We start from the raw sequence: 17,084 nt of genomic DNA, 5'->3' as shown, positions 1-17,084 counted from the left end.
AACTTAGTTAACATGTTTATACTATATTTGATTATTCCTTTAGTTATGGAAAGAAAACAGTACATTCTGTGTTATTTGCACTATTTCAAAAGCATACATGATAAGCAATAATTTATCTTGAACAATGACAAATGTTATTGTTAATGTTTTAAAACATAGCAATTTTGAAATCAATGTTCAAGAAGATAGAGAGGGGCAAAGTTTTCTGGTTAACTTTATCCAGGTAACTTTGGGACAGCCTTTTGTGTGAACTGACTTATTACTACATTTGTTCAATCAGCACAGATCAGAAAGTTTTTCCATACCCCAGGAATGCCTCTAGCCCCACCTCTTTTAACGTGGGTAAGTATGCACAGGCAACAATCTACCCAGACAAAATTTTTCTTCTCAGCAGGGGCAGGGAAGAGGTAGTAAATTTCAGCTCCCAGAGCTGGACAAATCATTTGAATATTGACCTCCACAATAGACAAGGTTCATGCAGTCTGACCAACTATTCCAGTTGACACTTCTAGGCGATACAACCCAGCTTCAAGGCCCAAAGTGTGACTGTTTTGGATATGGGATGATATCCTGAAGGTAGGTTTTGTCATCAAGCTTCATTCTTGCTCCACTCCCCTGGGATAGCTGTGCATACAAGATCCACTTTTAGTTTACATTCAATACCCATCTCTTCTCATTTCCAACTACGAGATTCTACAATAATCTAAAATGGCCATAAACACCAGTGCAGTTGTTACATGGACATTTGATCTATACCCTCAAAGCCTTTCATAATGGTGCCCCACCACCAAACTCCTAAGCCAACTTGGTCAATGTTAGGAGTTCTAACTTGCATGACAGACCTGGTTACATCAGCACCTGGGCTCTACTGTAACTTCTATTTGTTAGGCTTGATATATGGATCTCTAGTACCCCTGAATTTATTGCTGATATTTCACCTAAACTGAATGGCAGAATGGTTGGCCAATAATGAGGTCAAATTAAACCCAGGGAACTCAGAGACTATTTTTTTTTCTTGAAGCAGCTCTATCTCTGCCCAATGTGCCCCACGCATTGGTGGTACACAGATTCAAATAGTGTCAGTAAAGATCCTCAGTTTAATGAAAAGGGCCTTTAATAATTGCCTACCCTTATCACAGCCTGCAAGGTTACTGCTGGTGTAGGACATCCAATAGTGTTAACAACTCAATATGAACTTTGCAACAGGTTATGTATGTTCATTGATTGATGACATCTCAAGAACAGAAAGAGACAATGTCCCTATTAGCACAGAGGTTTGCATACCTATACATTCTACTGGAAAGATGAAATATGAGCTTCTGGAGTGAGCTTCACCGTTCATACCACTGTGGGACACAGTTTGGACAAACTTCCAAAAGGAATCAATGGCAGACTGATATTCACCCTAATTCAATTTTCCAAGGGTAGGCATGCTACATTCATTAGCCCCTACCATGGCTCACAAGGATATTTTCTTATGAGCAGCTAGATGGAACCACAAAGGCCATTCTTAATAATAAACTGATAATCATGGGTTATGACAATGCAGGACTTAGCTTTGACATATCTTAATGTAATAAAGTGCTGAGCTATTATAAGTATTGGTAAAGCCAGACTATTTTTTCTGTCCAAATGCTATCAACAATTCTATGTTCCATCAGCCAAAGTAGTACAAGACTACCTGGGATGCACCTTCATTCCAAGCAATGGCATCTCCTAGATTACATCATTGTTAGGAAGATGGACATTCATGATGTAAAGACCAGCCATATTATAAGAAGTTAGAATTTCTGATCTGATCACACAATTAGTCAAAAGCCAGATGTCACTTTAGGCACAGATGATTAAAAAAATGCAACCTAGAACCATACACAGCCATCTTCAAAGAAATTAACATAGTAAATGACGGCAGAAAAAGACCTGCACGGTCCATCCAGTCTGCCCAACAATATAACTCATGTGTTACTTTTTGTGTATACCTTACCTTGATTTGTATCTGTCTTTTTCAGGGCACAGACCGTAGAAGTCTGCCCTGCACTTGCCCCACCTCCCAACCACCAGCCCCGCCTCCCACCACCGGCTCTGCCATCCAATCTCGGCTAAGCTCCTGAGGATCCCTTCCTTCTGAACAGGATCCCTTTATGTTTATCCCACGCACGTTTGAATTCCGTTACCGTTTTCATCTCCACCACCTCCCGCGGGAGGGCATTCCAAGCATCCACCACTCTCTCCGTGAAAAAAATACTTCCTGACATTTTTCTCGAGTCTGCCCCCCTTCAATCTCATTTCATGTCTTCTAGTTCTACCGACTTCCCATCTCTGGAAAAGGTTCGTTTGCGGATTAATACCTTTCAAATATTTGAATGTCTGTATCATATCATCCGTTTCTCCTTTCCTCCAGGGTATACATGTTCAGGTCAGCAAGTCTCTCCTCATACGTCTTCTAATGCAAATCCCATATCATTAAAGAGCTAAACTCAGGAGTAGTTACAACAAACTGACTGCACAGCCCCCTGACCTCCAACTTCACAGATACAGACTACAAAATAGCACTGCAAAATCTGCTTCAAGTCATTTACTATTTCTGTGACTGCTAAAGTTTTGGAGGTTTTTTACAAGAAATATCAGGACTGGTCTGAGGAAAATGAAACAGAAATAGCCCGCGTTCCAGTCAAGATGCACATACTTCACACTGGAAAGACTATCCCCTAAATCCAAGTCGAGCATGGTGTTAAGATCTGGCTGTGGCAAATGAAAAATGTAAATGGTCACATGAGAAAGCCAGAGAAGTGTGGGAAGCAGCTGATAAACGCAATACCAAACTTTTCTTTTTGAGTTTCTGAGCTGTTAATGGTCTCACATCAAGTGGAAATGCACCTGTTCATTCAACAGATGCTGCTAAAATCCTTGCAAAAAAAAAAAAAAAAGACTGAGGAGTCCTTTTATTAAACTGCAGTAAACGGGGGCCTGTGCTAGCATGTGTTTTTGACACGTGTGTTGGCCTCTTTTTACTGCAGTTTAATAAAAGGACCCCTCAGTCATTTTTCACAAAAAGAAATGGCTGTGCAGTGAGTGAACCACTTGCCACGTGGCCATTTCAGGGGAAGCACTTACCACCATCCATTGAGTAAAGTGGTAAAGGATCCTGTGCTAGCCTGGTGGTAACTGGGCAGCAGTTACCACCAGGTAAGCACCGACACTACAAAAAAAATTTTTTTTGTAGTGACAGAAATGGCACATGCAGGGGGTCAGAACTACTGACAAGTTCCTGCATAACACTTCAACTCTCTTCTAAATACTCCTTCCAGCATGCAGGGAGAAGCTCTGAATGACACCTCCCCACTTAAACAATATTGGTAAACCTGAATTTAGCACTGTGGGGCATACAGCCTGAACCACTTTACAAGCATTAGAACCAAACTAAGGAGGATGGCCATATAGCCTGTTTTGTGTGAAAGACCATGGACAATGTGTTTATAGCTCTGTTATTCTGCTGGTCAAAGTATCATGTAAAAAGAAGTAGCAATGGGAAAACAAAATATTGCAAGCCAGAACTGGACTCTAGCATACTACTGCCGAGACACTGTACCTTGAATACCAAATGTGGGATTGCCTACCTGATTGGTTCTGCCAGTATCAATATGCCCTTGTGCAAACAATCACAGACTGTTTAGAGTTTGAACAAACAGTATTGGTTTCTGAAATATAATAATTGCTTTGTAGAGACATGATGATTTCTGCCATACTTCAGTTATTTTGCATTGCTTGGCATCCTGCCACTGCTTTTCCTACAAGTTTTTGTCCAGGACATTGGTATACTGAGCTGCCATTCTCAGCAGCAAAAAATGAACAGGCAAACGATCTGCAAGATCCAGAACAACAGAAAAAAGAGCAGACCACGTAAAAAATAAAATGCTATTTATTTCAAAGTCATCAAAACAGCAATTGATGACTTTGAAATAAATATCATTTTATTTTTTACGTTGTCTGCTCTTTTTTCTGTTATTTGCAGCAGCAAGCCTGTGACTCAAAAGACTTCACTGGATATGGTATCTACCTCTGCTTGCCGGCTAATACCAAGTCAGCTTGGGTCGGTGTAAGGAGAGTAATTGTGGCTACCATCATGTACTCGTTGTTGCCACTAAAATATCATATGGCTTAGTTTATGTAGTCTTCCAGAGATCAGGTGTTAGACACAACATTTCTATTGCTCCATGAATTATGAGCCAAATCAAGTTGTTATTTTGGTTATATTTTATTAGAGAATATTTGGTGCTTTGGTTTTGTTTATCTAAGACTTAACTATTAGTGATACAATTTGTAACAATCTATGCTTTGTGTTTATGCTGCCATGCTAAATAAACCATTATTTTTACAGAATCTATTAAGTGTAGTTCTTATTGCAGGTATATAAAGAGAAATAGAGAACTTGGGGGGCAGAGACAAATGTATACATGATCCCTAGACACACACATTCAGCCATACACTCGCACATAACCTGTTTGCTCCCACACCATCAATTGTGTCCAAGCTCAGTAAAGCTCTCAGACCAGTATCAGCAGGGAAATCTCCAGGACTAGATGGCAAACCATCCAGTATTTTCAAACAGGCTGATTACATGATCCGTAAATTTACAAAATTCTTCCAGTGTTACCTGGAAATGTGGTCCTGTGCCTCAGAGCTCCCAAGATACATTAATTGAGCCACCTGTATAAGAAGGGTGATAATCAGCTGTGATAACCACTGTAGAATTTCTTTTCATTCTATCACTGGGGAAGCACTAATAAGAGTAATTCTCAATAAATGATGGACATCTTGCAGACAGCATTTTCTTAGTGAAAGTTCAGACCTGGCCAAGAGATAACAGATCGGATTCTTAGCCAGGCAGAAAAAGTAACCTTGAGCAAAATTAAGATCCATATTCTTTAAACAACCTGATAAAGGCCTTTTGATACAATCTACTGAAAATCCTCCACAAATCTGACTGCCTAGTGATATGTTCCCATCAACAGATCTTTACACAAAGAGATAGTCGGTAAGGTACAAGTAAATTCTCTTACCCCTTTCTCAGTCAACTACACAGTTCAGTGCTCAAGGTGATGACATGCTGTTGCTGGAAAGAACAAATAGGATTTGAACCATGTAAACACTGTGCCACCAATATCTGTTTCTGCCATCCTCGTAAGCATATTATCGTGATCCATAGTGCCTGCTGAAAAATCTAGCAACACTATTATAGAAGCACACCCTCTGTCATGGTTTCTGTAGACTGTCAAAGCCTGGATACAAGTACTGTCTCTGTTCCATACCCAGGTCTGGAGCCAGACTGACATGGAAGCCAGTTGCTTTTATTTTGCTGTTCTACAAGTTTTGCTAGGAAAAGGATGTTACAAACTGATTTTTCAGTAGGGGGCGCAACACAGCTCTTTCTAGTGTTGCTGGTAGCAGCCTATCTACTAAAGAGGAATTAACAATGTTTTTGCTTGCTCGTTGTACTATTTTTGCCGAGCAGGGGTCAAAAGGGCAGGATGTCAGCCAAAGGCTTTTCAAAATTTCTTCAAAAGCCTCCTCTGTTATCTGGTTGAATGAGTCCCAGATGGCTGGGGGTGGAGGGGAGAGTTCTCTTCATTAGCTGGTGGGAGGCTAGATAGAACAGACTGCAGGTCCTGATGGAGACCTTTAATTTTGTTGTCAAAGTATGCGGCAAAAGCACTGCTGGTTAGATGCAACTGGGAAGGCAGGTTCTGTTCTGGAGTTCGCAGTACACTTTTTACTATTTGGAAAATCTGCTTGGTTGAATTTGTTCAGTGTGCTGTTTTTTAGCTATTGTTAAAGACTGGCAGTACCTTGCCATGTGTTTCTTACAGTTGAGCCCATCTTCACCTAGGCAAGATTTCCACCATTTTCTTTCGTTTACATCCTTGACACTTAAAGACCCATAATTCTGGGGTGAACCACAGAGAGCTTTTGTGCATACAGCATAAAACTACTTTGGTGGGGCTGTTTTTTTCCTAAGGGTACTGCTAAGACTGCATTCCAGACGTCAACCTGTTCTGCAGTCAACTTTTCATCCATATGGGAGTAAGACAAGGTCTCTAGGAAACTCTCAGCAGTCAGATTTCTCATCTCTGAATATCACTAGGCATTTCTGTTTCAGCATACTTGCCCCAATGCTCTGAACTTGCCACTAGATACTCATCCTGAAATGTAGTTCCAGAAATTTAAGACATTTTAAAAAACTTACCTTTAACTTGTCATTCCCCCAGTCATAAAGGCTTCAGGGTGTGACGGTGTGCTCCCTGCTTATGCATTCATTAGTATCTTGCCATTTTTGCTTATTTTAACTATTGTCTTAGATATTTGTTTTATAGATGTACAGCTTTGTGGTTTGGACACTTGATTCAATTTGAATTGATCTGCAACCTAGTTCTCCTGTCGTAGATATCCTTGGCCTGTGATCTCCTTCCACAATTTATTTTATCCATTGTAAACTTAGATATTTCTTGTTTAGGGGTATATCAAACAAAGATGATATTTGATACCTCCTTCCAGACTTTGGTTGGGCTTATCTGTTTAAGGTAGTCCTTTATAGAAACTTTTTATTAGAAAAGGATCTGTCCATGATAGGGATTTTATTGCAACCAGCCTTGACACTAAGTCTAGCATATGACCCTTTTCATGGGTTGGAGATCAGATCACTTGAGTGAATGCTAGAGCTACCACCATATCAATGAAAGAAGAGGTCATGGTGCATGGAGTTCCAATATTTTATTTATTTATTTCAGAACATTTATACCCCGCTTTATACCACTTAAAGCTGCCTCAAAGCGGCTTACAATGAACTGTGAAATCAAGTACAATGACAGTTAAGAGGGCAGAAGAATCAGTGGGAGAAGGGAAGGGAGAACAGGAATTGATTAGATAAAAACCGAAACTGAAAGGAAAGGTGAGAAAGTCCAAAATGGGCCATAAATATGATGATAGGAAGGACTTCCGATGATATTTGGGGCCGAGTAGGCTGAACCCTCCTTCGCTGCCTGTAGAGAAAATATGTTATAAAGTCTCTCATGACCACTAACAATTTACAGCTTATCACAATAAAAATCTTTGGCAATTTACAAATAAAAATAGCATTAAAATAATAATTCACAAAACAATGCCAAGGGATGTAAGAGTAAGGGTCAGGAGGCTTAGGTTATAACTGCTGAAGATAATAATAATACAACATACAATTATCAATTAATAAGATTCAAACAGGGAAGGAAGGTGTGAGAACTCAACACAACAGTGACAAATATATATCTACCTACCCCGCCCAACCCGAACAGTCAAGTACCATATATACTCAGCTATGTTGAGAAATTTGTGCTCTAAAAGGCATCAGAAAAAGCAGGGTCATCTTATCTATGGGTAACTCCCCATAGGAGTAAGAAAATCAATTCCCCCCATTGGTGGCACGATCTGAAATCTCTCCCTTCACCAGCCCACGATTCAGCATCTCAAATCCCCACCTCATGTAGCTTCAAACCTCTTTTCCCATAGAGCAGTGGCAGTGCACTGATATAACTAAGCTAGCTGTGGCCTGCTCCAGAGTGCTCAAAATATAGCAGTAACCTAGGGGGTTACCTTTGCCACCAGTTCAGACCCAGATGCCTCATTCTATAATATTGTGCACAATTTTTACACTTAGTGTGCAAAATTGCAAGTATTCTATAATGACAATTATGTATATTATTGCCATTATAGAATTTGTGCTTAGCATGCAGTATCCCAGCACCTAACTTTAGAGAATTAACTCCTCAATGTGATGTTCTCTGTAGGCCACAAGAAGCCACACTGATTCCTTATCTCCTGGCTGATTAGGAAGAATTCTGATTCAGATAGGTGGAGTACGGAAGACTCTGAGCAGTTTGTCTCTTGGATCAAGACTGCTATCCCTCCACCCGACTTCCCTGGTCTTGCTTAATGGTGTATCATGAATACTGTGGGGCACACTTCCATGAATGGGACTTCGTTTTCATCCAGCCGAGTCTGTTACTCCCAGGATGTCAAGGTGGAATTCAGTGATGACATTATGAGTCACCGGAATTTTTTTATTAGCTGACCTAACATTTACGAGGCTCAAGTTTCCAAATAGTAGTCGGTTAGGTGTAGGGATAACTAGATGGTGGTAGGCAGATAGTCATGTGGGTATAGTTAGATAGGTGTTTTGCCTCTTGGGTTTGTGACCTTTAGGTGGATTGGGGAGGCTATAGTCTTCTCTTCCCTAAACTATGGGGATATATGAGTAGCTTTGGAATAGTGGGCTGAAGACATTCTTATTGTTTAAAGTAAGAGATTACAGAGTTCTCTAGCTAGCTAGTTTGTCAGAAATTAACCAATGGAGTGCTAAGTAGGCAAATAGTACTTAGTGAGAGTTAAAGTCTCTTTGAAGTGCCTGCTTCCTGGAATGTCGAGATTCTCTAGGGCAGGGCTACTTAATTCCAGTTCTCCAGGTCCACAGACAGGCCAGGCTTTCAGGATATCCACAATTAATATGCACTGCCTCCTTGGTATGCATACTTATTGTGAATATCCTGAAAACCTGGCCTGCCTGTAGGCCTCAAGGACCAGAATTGAGTAGCCCTGCCCTAGGGGATGAATGGTCGGTCAGCCTTGCAGAATTTTATTTATCCACAGCAAAGGAAAATCTTTATCTATATTATTTTGTGCTTTTTAATCTTAAGAACAAGGTAAACAGATTTAAAGTCCAGCATTCAATATTTAATAAGGCACTTCTATTCACTAAATTATAAATCAAATGACTATTTCACATGCTTCTTTGAATTTCCTCTGGAACTTTGATCAGTGGGGATTTCAGCAAAATATCAAAATCTTAAAGATCAGTATAAGGTAAAGACATTAACTAGTCTTGAATTAAAATGTATGTTTGTGTGTGTAGTTTCTGATTCTTATGTCCTTTGATGGTCCAAATAATGCAGGTCACTGGAGGCATTTTCTTTTATTGTGTGTGTGGGGGGGAGAGGTTAGATGCAGATTCAGCTTGTAGTGTACACGGAAGGCAAAAAATTGCCTTTTCTCCAAACAACTGCAATAAAACTAAGTAGAGGAAATAAAAATGAGGACCGGAGACTCAATACAGACTGAACAAAGTTATGTAAAACTTTTAGCTGTAAATTAAAAAAAAAATAAAAAAATATATATATATATAAAACATAATCTGCAAGAGCTCGATGTAAACATAGCTTCTGCCTTAGTGAAGTGGAAGAGATGATGAAAGCCAAAATGGAACCTTTAAGAAAATGAAAAGCAGACTAAGAAAATAAATGAAGGGATGAGCACAAGCAATGGCAAGCTAGATGCAGAAAAGTAATAAGGAAGGCCAAGAAAGACTGAGAAGAAACTTGCTTCAGAGGCAAAAACTAATGCTAAAAACCTCTTCAAGTACATCTGAAGCAAAAAGCCTGTGATGGGGTCAGCGGGTCCAGTGGATGACTGAAGTAAGAGAGAAGACATAGTAATAGAAAAAGTAATTTCTTTCAAGTTGCTTTGGAACTTGGAACCAACAAACTTTGTAAGTCTAAGTGCTTTGAAAATGAGCCCCAGAATGTCATACAGAGATGCATCTTTATATTTGTTGAGTAGGCTGGTAATGGTTAAAGTTTAAAAACAACTTGATATACTGCCTTATCTGGAAAAGCAGACCACGTGTATACTCTGATGAGATGTCTGTACCTATTCTTTGCAGCTTTCATTGATTCTGCTCCCTTTTCTAACCATTATTAAGATGTAGTAAAAGTCAGGCTTTTACTACACCTTAGTTTACAGAGTAAGTACCCTAAAGTACTAAGATACTGCACGTTAGTTATTACCACAGTATGTAAGTAACACAGCTTATGATCAACTTTGCAATTCATACTGCCTGGAAGCATCAGCTGTGAAGCCAGGTCATATGTTAAAGGGACTGGGAAATAACATTATTGCTGTTACATGGTGCCAGCAGATCCTGCCCTGCAATCTCTAGACCCCAGGGAATTTTACAGGCAAGACCGAAAGGGATGTGTTTGCAGGAGTTAGAGATTATGCATTATTGCCTAGTCCCTTTAAGATGAGGCCCAATGCTCCAAAAGTAGTGGTGTTCAATTTACACAGTGATGTGTCTTGAATGTATTTCCATGCTTTGCATCTCATTACTATGTATCCCACAGCAATTAATATTAACATACATTTAGGGGCCCACAACTTTGGTTTTGGTGCCAAAACCTGCCTGAAATCCATATTCAGCCTTGTTTCGGTTTCAGCCAAAAATACCAGAACAGTTTCAGCTGAAATCAAAACTCATCAGGCTGTACCCATAGTGCACACTTGCTTCTTCCCCTCCTCCCACTAAACAGGAGCAGGCTCGGCTCCTTCTCCTCTCCCGGATCTACCTTAGAATCCCTGTTGGTCTAGTGGCTAATCGGGGTAGCAGCAATCCCCAGTTACTCCTGCCCATGCTGTCTCTACCATCAAAATGACTGCCTCGAACCCCAGTAGTAGTCTTGCAAGACTGCCGACGCATATCTTAAAATAGCTGCTGCAACTTCCGTTTAGCTACAAAGCCAAAAACAAAAACAACAGGTATAACTGTGCCAGAAAAGCTAAATGTATAATTCTATGTGTAGTGGCTGAATATTGCAGTTTATATAGATATCCATATGTATGATTGACGCATCTGCATATACTTTTAAATTCAGCAGTGCTTACTAAACATATACACTAGACATTTCAAATTATTTCCTGGACATCCTGATGAAAATTTACCTTTCCATGCACAGGACAGGCATATAAAATTATGCATATCTTCAGTGATCCTAAGAATATAAAATCCACAAAAGAAAAAAAAAAAGACAAAACTTTTAGGCATGGCTTATACATATAAAATTATACCCGTTATCTCTGCAGCCAGAGTTTACTGCCTAGATTATCCATGCAGTGGCAGAATATCACTAGTCTGCAGAAAACTTCAAAACTCATCCCACCCCAATTTTATATGCATAACTCTGGGTGTATAAGTGCTATTAATTTTGGGGGAAAAGTATTAATGGCCCTGTTTACTAAGCCATGCTAGCGTTTTTAGTGCACATTGACACTAGAGACACCCATAGGACTACATGGGTGTCTCTAACGTCAGCTCATGCTAATTTTTCGCAAATGCTAGCGCACCATAGTAAACAGGGCCCTAAGCATTTGGCATCCAGTGCCAACTGCAATACTGAGCCTTGCATGTATTTGATATTGCAATGCATTATATACAGTATTACTTAAGTGATTATTCCATAAACTGCCAGCAACTCATAAAGCAGCTTCTCATCTGCTGACTGGGAGTTCAGTGCTGGATTAAAATTACATTCTTGTTGAGAGTTTGGTTTCAAGCAGTGTCTCCTGCAAAATATTGGGTCCTTCTACAAAGATGCAGGAAAAAGTGGCCTTAGCACATGGGGCAACTTTCTACCACAGCAATAAAATGCCCAATTTCCCATTAAAGCGAATGCTACATACCTGTAGAAGGTATTCTCCGAGGACAGCAGGCTGATTGTTCTCACTGATGGGTGACGTCCACGGCAGCCCCTCCAATCGGAAACTTCACTACCAAAGGCCTTTGCTAGTCCTCGCGCGCCCATGCGTACCGCGCATGCGCGGCCGTCTTCCCACCCGAACCGACTCGTGTTCGTCAGTCCCATATGTAGCAAGACAAAGACACAACTCCAAAGAGGAGGCGGGCGGGTTTGTGAGAACAATCAGCCTGCTGTCCTCGGAGAATACCTTCTACAGGTATGTAGCATTCGCTTTCTCCGAGGACAAGCAGGCTGCTTGTTCTCACTGATGGGGTATCCCTAGCCCCCAGGCTCACTCAAAACAACAAACATGGTCAATTGGGCCTCGCAACAGCGAGGACATAACTGAGATTGACCTAACAATTTTTCCAACTAACTGAGAGTGTAGCCTGGAACAGAATAAAACATGGGCCTAGGGGGGTGGAATTGGATCCTAAACCCCGAACAGATTCTGAAGCACTGACTGCCCGAACCGACTGTCGCGTCGGGTATCCTGCTGCAGGCAGTAATGAGATGTGAATGTGTGGACAGATGACCACGTCGCAGCTTTGCAAATCTCTTCAATAGTGGCTGACTTCAAGTGGGCTACCGACGCTGCCATGGCTCTAACATTATGAGCCGTGACATGACCCTCAAGAGCCAGCCCAGCCTGGGCGTAAGTGAAGGAAATGCAATCTGCTAGCCAATTGGATATGGTGCATTTTCCCACAGCCACTCCCCTCCTGTTGGGATCAAAAGAAACAAACAATTGGGCGGACTGTCTGTTGGGCTGTGTCCGCTCCAGATAGAAGGCCAATGCTCTCTTGCAGTCCAATGTGTGCAGCTGACGTTCAGCAGGGCAGGAATGAGGACGGGGAAAGAATGTTGGCAAGACAATTGACTGGTTCAGATGGAACTCCGACACAACCTTTGGCAAGAACTTAGGGTGAGTGCGGAGGACTACTCTGTTATGATAAAATTTGATGAAGGGGCCTGGGCTACCAGGGCCTGAAGCTCACTGACTCTACGAGCTGAAGTAACTGCCACCAAGAAAATGACCTTCCAGGTCAAGTACTTCAGATGGCAGGAGTTCAGTGGCTCAAAAGGCGGTTTCATCAGCTGGGTGAGAACGACACTGAGATCCCATGACATTGTAGGAGGCTTGACGGGGGGCTTTGACAAAAGCAAACCTCTCATGAAGCGAACAACTAAAGGCTGTCCTGAGATCGGCTTACCTTCCACATGGTTATGGTATGCACTGATTGCGCTAAGGTGAACCCTTACAGAGTTGGTCTTGAGACCAGACTCAGACAAGTGCAGAAGGTATTCAAGCAGGGTCTGTGTAGGACAAGAGCGAGGATCTAGGGCCTTGCTGTCACACCAGACGGCAAACCTCCTCCATAGAAAGAAGTAACTCCTCTTAGTGGAATCTTTCCTGGAAGCAAGCAAGATGCGGGAGACACCCTCTGACAGACCCAAAGAGGCAAAGTCTACGCTCTCAACATCCAGGCCGTGAGAGCCAGAGACTGGAGGTTGGGATGCAGAAGCGCCCCTTCGTCCTGTGTGATGAGGGTCGGAAAACACTCCAATCTCCACGGTTCTTCGAAGGACAACTCCAGAAGAAGAGGGAACCAGATCTGACGCGGCCAAAAAGGAGCAATCAGAATCATGGTGCCTCGGTCTTGCTTGAGTTTCAACAAAGTCTTCCCCACCAGAGGTATGGGAGGATAAGCATACAGCAGACCCTCCCCCCAGTCCAGGAGGAAGGCATCCGATGCCAGTCTGCCGTGGGCCTGAAGCCTGGAACAGAACTGAGGGACTTTGTGGTTGGCTCGAGATGCAAAGAGATCTACCAAGGGGGTGCCCCACACCTTGAAGATGTCGCACTACACGGGAATTGAGCGACCACTCGTGAGGTTGCATAATCCTGCTCAACCTGTCGGCCAGACTGTTGTTTACGCCTGCCAGATAAGTGGCTTGGAGCACCATGCCGTGACTGCGAGCCCAGAGCCACATGCTGACGGCTTCCTGACACAGGGGGCAAGATCCAGTGCCCCCCTGCTTGTTGATGTAATACATGGCAACCTGGTTGTCTCTCTGAATTTGGATAATTTGGTGGGACAGCCGATCTCTGAAAACCTTCAGAGCGTTCCAGACCGCTCGTAACTCCAGGAGATTGATCTGCAGATCGCGTTCCTGGAGGGACCAGCTTCCCTGGGTGTGAAGCCCATCGACATGAGCTCCCCACCCCAGGAGAGACGCATCCGTAGTCAGCACTTTTTGTGGCTGAGGAATTTGGAAAGGGCGTCCCAGAGTCAAATTGGACCAAATCGTCCACCAATACAGGGATTTGAGAAAACTCGTGGACAGGTGGATCACATCTTCTAGATCCCCAGCAGCCTGAAACCACTGGGAAGCTAGGGTCCATTGGGCAGATCGCATGTGAAGGCGGGCCATGGGAGTCACATGAACTGTGGAGGCCATGTGGCCCAACAATCTCAACATCTGCCGAGCTGTGATCTGCTGGGATGCTCGCACCCGCGAGACGAGGGACAACAAGTTGTTGGCTCTCGTCTCTGGGAGATAGGCCCGAGCCGTCCGAGAATCCAGCAGAGCTCCTATGAATTCGAGTCTCTGTACTGGGAGAAGATGGGACTTTGGGTAATTTATCACAAACCCCAGTAGCTCCAGGAGGCGAATAGTCATCTGCATGGACTGCAGAGCTCCTGCCTCGGATGTGTTCTTCACCAGCCAATCGTCGAGATATGTGAACACGTGCACCCCCAGCCTGCGAAGCGCCGCTGCTACTACAGCCAAGCACTTCGTGAACACTCTGGGCGCAGAGGCAAGCCCAAAGGGTAGCACACAGTACTGGAAGTGACGTGTGCCCAGCTGAAATCGCAGATACTGTCTGTGAGCTGGCAGTATCGGGATGTGCGTGTAGGCGTCCTTCAAGTCCAGAGAGCATAGCCAATCGTTTTCCTGAATCATGGGGAGAAGGGTGCCCAGGGAAAGCATCCTGAACTTTTCCTTGACCAGATATTTGTTCAGGGCCCTTAGGTCTAGGATGGGACGCATCCCCCGTTTTCTTTTCCACAAGGAAGTACCTGGAATAGAATCCCAGCCCTTCTTGCCCGGATGGCACGGGCTCGACCGCATTGGCGCTGAGAAGAGCGGAGAGTTCCTCTGCAAGTACCTGCTTGTGCTGGAAGCTGTAAGACTGAGCTCCCGGTGAACAATTTGGAGGTTTGGAGGCCAAATTGAGGGTGTATCCTTGCCGGACTATTTGAAGAACCCACTGATCGGAGGTTATGAGAGGCCACCTTTGGTGAAAAACTTTCAACCTCCCTCCGACCGGCAGATCGCCCGGCACTGACACGTTGATGTCGGCTATGCTCTGCTGGAGCCAGTCAAAAGCTCGTCCCTTGCTTTTGCTGGGGAGCCGAGGGGCCTTGCTGAGGCGCACGCTGCTGACGAGAGCGAGCGCGCTGGGGCTTAGCCTGGGCCGCAGGCTGTGGAGAAGGAGGATTGTACCTACGCTTACCAGAAGAGTAGGGAACAGTCTTCCTTCCCCCATAAAAACGTCTACCTGTGGAGGTAGAAGCTGAAGGCTGCCGGCGGGAGAACTTGTCGAAAGCGGTATCCCGCTGGTGGAGCTGCTCTACCACCTGTTCGACCTTCTCTCAAAAAATATTGTCCGCACGGCAAGGCGAGTCCGCAATCCGCTGCTGGATCCTATTCTCCAGGTCGGAGGCACGCAGCCATGAGAGTCTGCGCATCACCACACCTTGAGCAGCGGCCCTGGACGCAACATCAAAGGTGTCATACACCCCTCTGGCCAGGAATTTTCTGCACACCTTCAGCTGCCTGGCCACCTCCTGAAATGGCTTGGCTTGCTCAGGAGGGAGCTTGTCCACCAAGCCCGCCAACTGCCGCACATTATTCCGCATGTGTATGCTCGTGTAGAGCTGGTAAGACTGGATTTTGGCCACGAGCATAGAAAAATGGTAGGCCTTCCTCCCAAAGGAGTCTAAGGTTCTACAGTCCTTGCCCGGGGGCGCCGAAGCATGCTCCCTAGAACTCTTAGCCTTCTTTAGGGCCAAATCCACAACTCCAGAGTCATGAGGCAACTGAGTGCGCATCAGCTCTGGGTCCCCATGGATCCGGTACTGGGACTCGATCTTCTTGGGAATGTGGGGATTACTTAGAGGCTTGGTCCAGTTCGCCAGCAATGTCTTTTTGAGGACATGATGCATGGGTACTGTGGACGCTTCCTTAGGTGGAGAAGGATAGTCCAGGAGCTCAAACATTTCAGCCCTGGGTTCGTCCTCCACAACCACCGGGAAGGGGATGGCCGTAGACATCTCCCGGACAAAGGCCGCAAAAGACAGACTCTCGGGAGGAGAAAGCTGCCTTTCAGGGGAGGGAGTGGGATCAGAAGGAAGGCCATCAGACTCCTCGTCAGAGAAATATCTGATGTCCTCCTCCTCCTCCCACGAGGCCTCACCATCGGTATCAGACATAAGTTCACGAACCTGTGTCTGAAGCCGTGCCCGGCTCGACTCCGTGGAATCACGGCCACGGTGGGAGCGTCGAGAGGTAGACTCCCTCTCCCGCACCGGCGAAGCTCCCTCTGCCGACGTCGTTGGGGAGCCTTCCTGGGAGGCAACCGCAGTCGGTACCGCAAGCGGCACCGATGTCGGAGACCTCACCCCGGGCAAGGGGCCAGCCGGCGCCTCACTCGACGGTACTGGTGGCGCAAGCACCCCCGGTACCGGAGGGGAAGGGCGCAACAGCTCTCCCAGGATCTCTGGGAGAACGGCCCGGAGACTCTCGTGCAGGGCGGCTGTGGAGAAAGACATGGAAGCCGATGCAGGAGCTGAAGTCAGAGTCTGTTCCGGGGGTGGAGGCTGTTCCGGGCTGTCCAAGGTGGAGTGCATCGACACCTCCTGAACAGAGGGTGAGCGGTCCTCCCGGTGCCGATGCCTACTGGGTGCCGACTCCCTCGGCGACCCAGAGCTCTCGGTACCGACGCGGGAAGGAGACCGGTGTCGATGCTTCTTTGACTTTTTCAAACGAAGCATGTCACCGGAGCTTCCCGGTACCGACGAGGACGTAGAATCCAGCCGTCGCTTCCTCAGGGCCGAGGCCGAAGGTCGGTCTCGGAAGGGGGGGGGCTGTACCGCAGGAGCCCTCAGGGTAGGGGGAGACCCACCCGAAGGCTCACCGCCACCAGCAGGGGAATGGACAGCCCTCACCTGCACTCCAGACGAAGCACCACCGTCCGACGACATCAGCACTAGTGGAGGTCCCGGTACCGCCGACGCAGCCTTCCGATGTCTCGGCCCTGACGATGCAGAGAGTCGATGCCTCGATGCAACCGATACAGTCGCGGCCGAGGGCGGAGGTCTTGACGCTGTCGACGTCGACGCACTCGATACTCCCGGTGCCGATGCCGACGAAGAGCCCGAGAACAAAACGTTCCACTGGGCCAATCTCGCTACCTGA

General features: G+C 45.1%; 1 protein-coding gene across 1 annotated transcript in view; it reads right to left on the bottom strand.

Moving 5' to 3' along the window:
- Positions 1-11,506, bottom strand: part of LOC115473208 (WAP, Kazal, immunoglobulin, Kunitz and NTR domain-containing protein 2-like) — a 30,177-nt gene extending 18,671 nt beyond the window's left edge. Inside the window, 1 exon segment of the mRNA XM_030207978.1 lies at positions 10,431-11,506. The gene's annotated coding sequence lies outside the window, so the exon portion shown is untranslated.
- Between the last annotated feature and the right edge of the window lie 5,578 nt (positions 11,507-17,084).

The sequence above is a fragment of the Microcaecilia unicolor genome, chromosome 6 (assembly GCF_901765095.1).
Source record: "Microcaecilia unicolor chromosome 6, aMicUni1.1, whole genome shotgun sequence".
In the NCBI taxonomy this organism is placed as follows: domain Eukaryota; kingdom Metazoa; phylum Chordata; class Amphibia; order Gymnophiona; family Siphonopidae; genus Microcaecilia; species Microcaecilia unicolor.
Note: the sequence above shows the minus strand (reverse complement) of the source record. Positions and strands in the feature narration are given on the sequence as shown.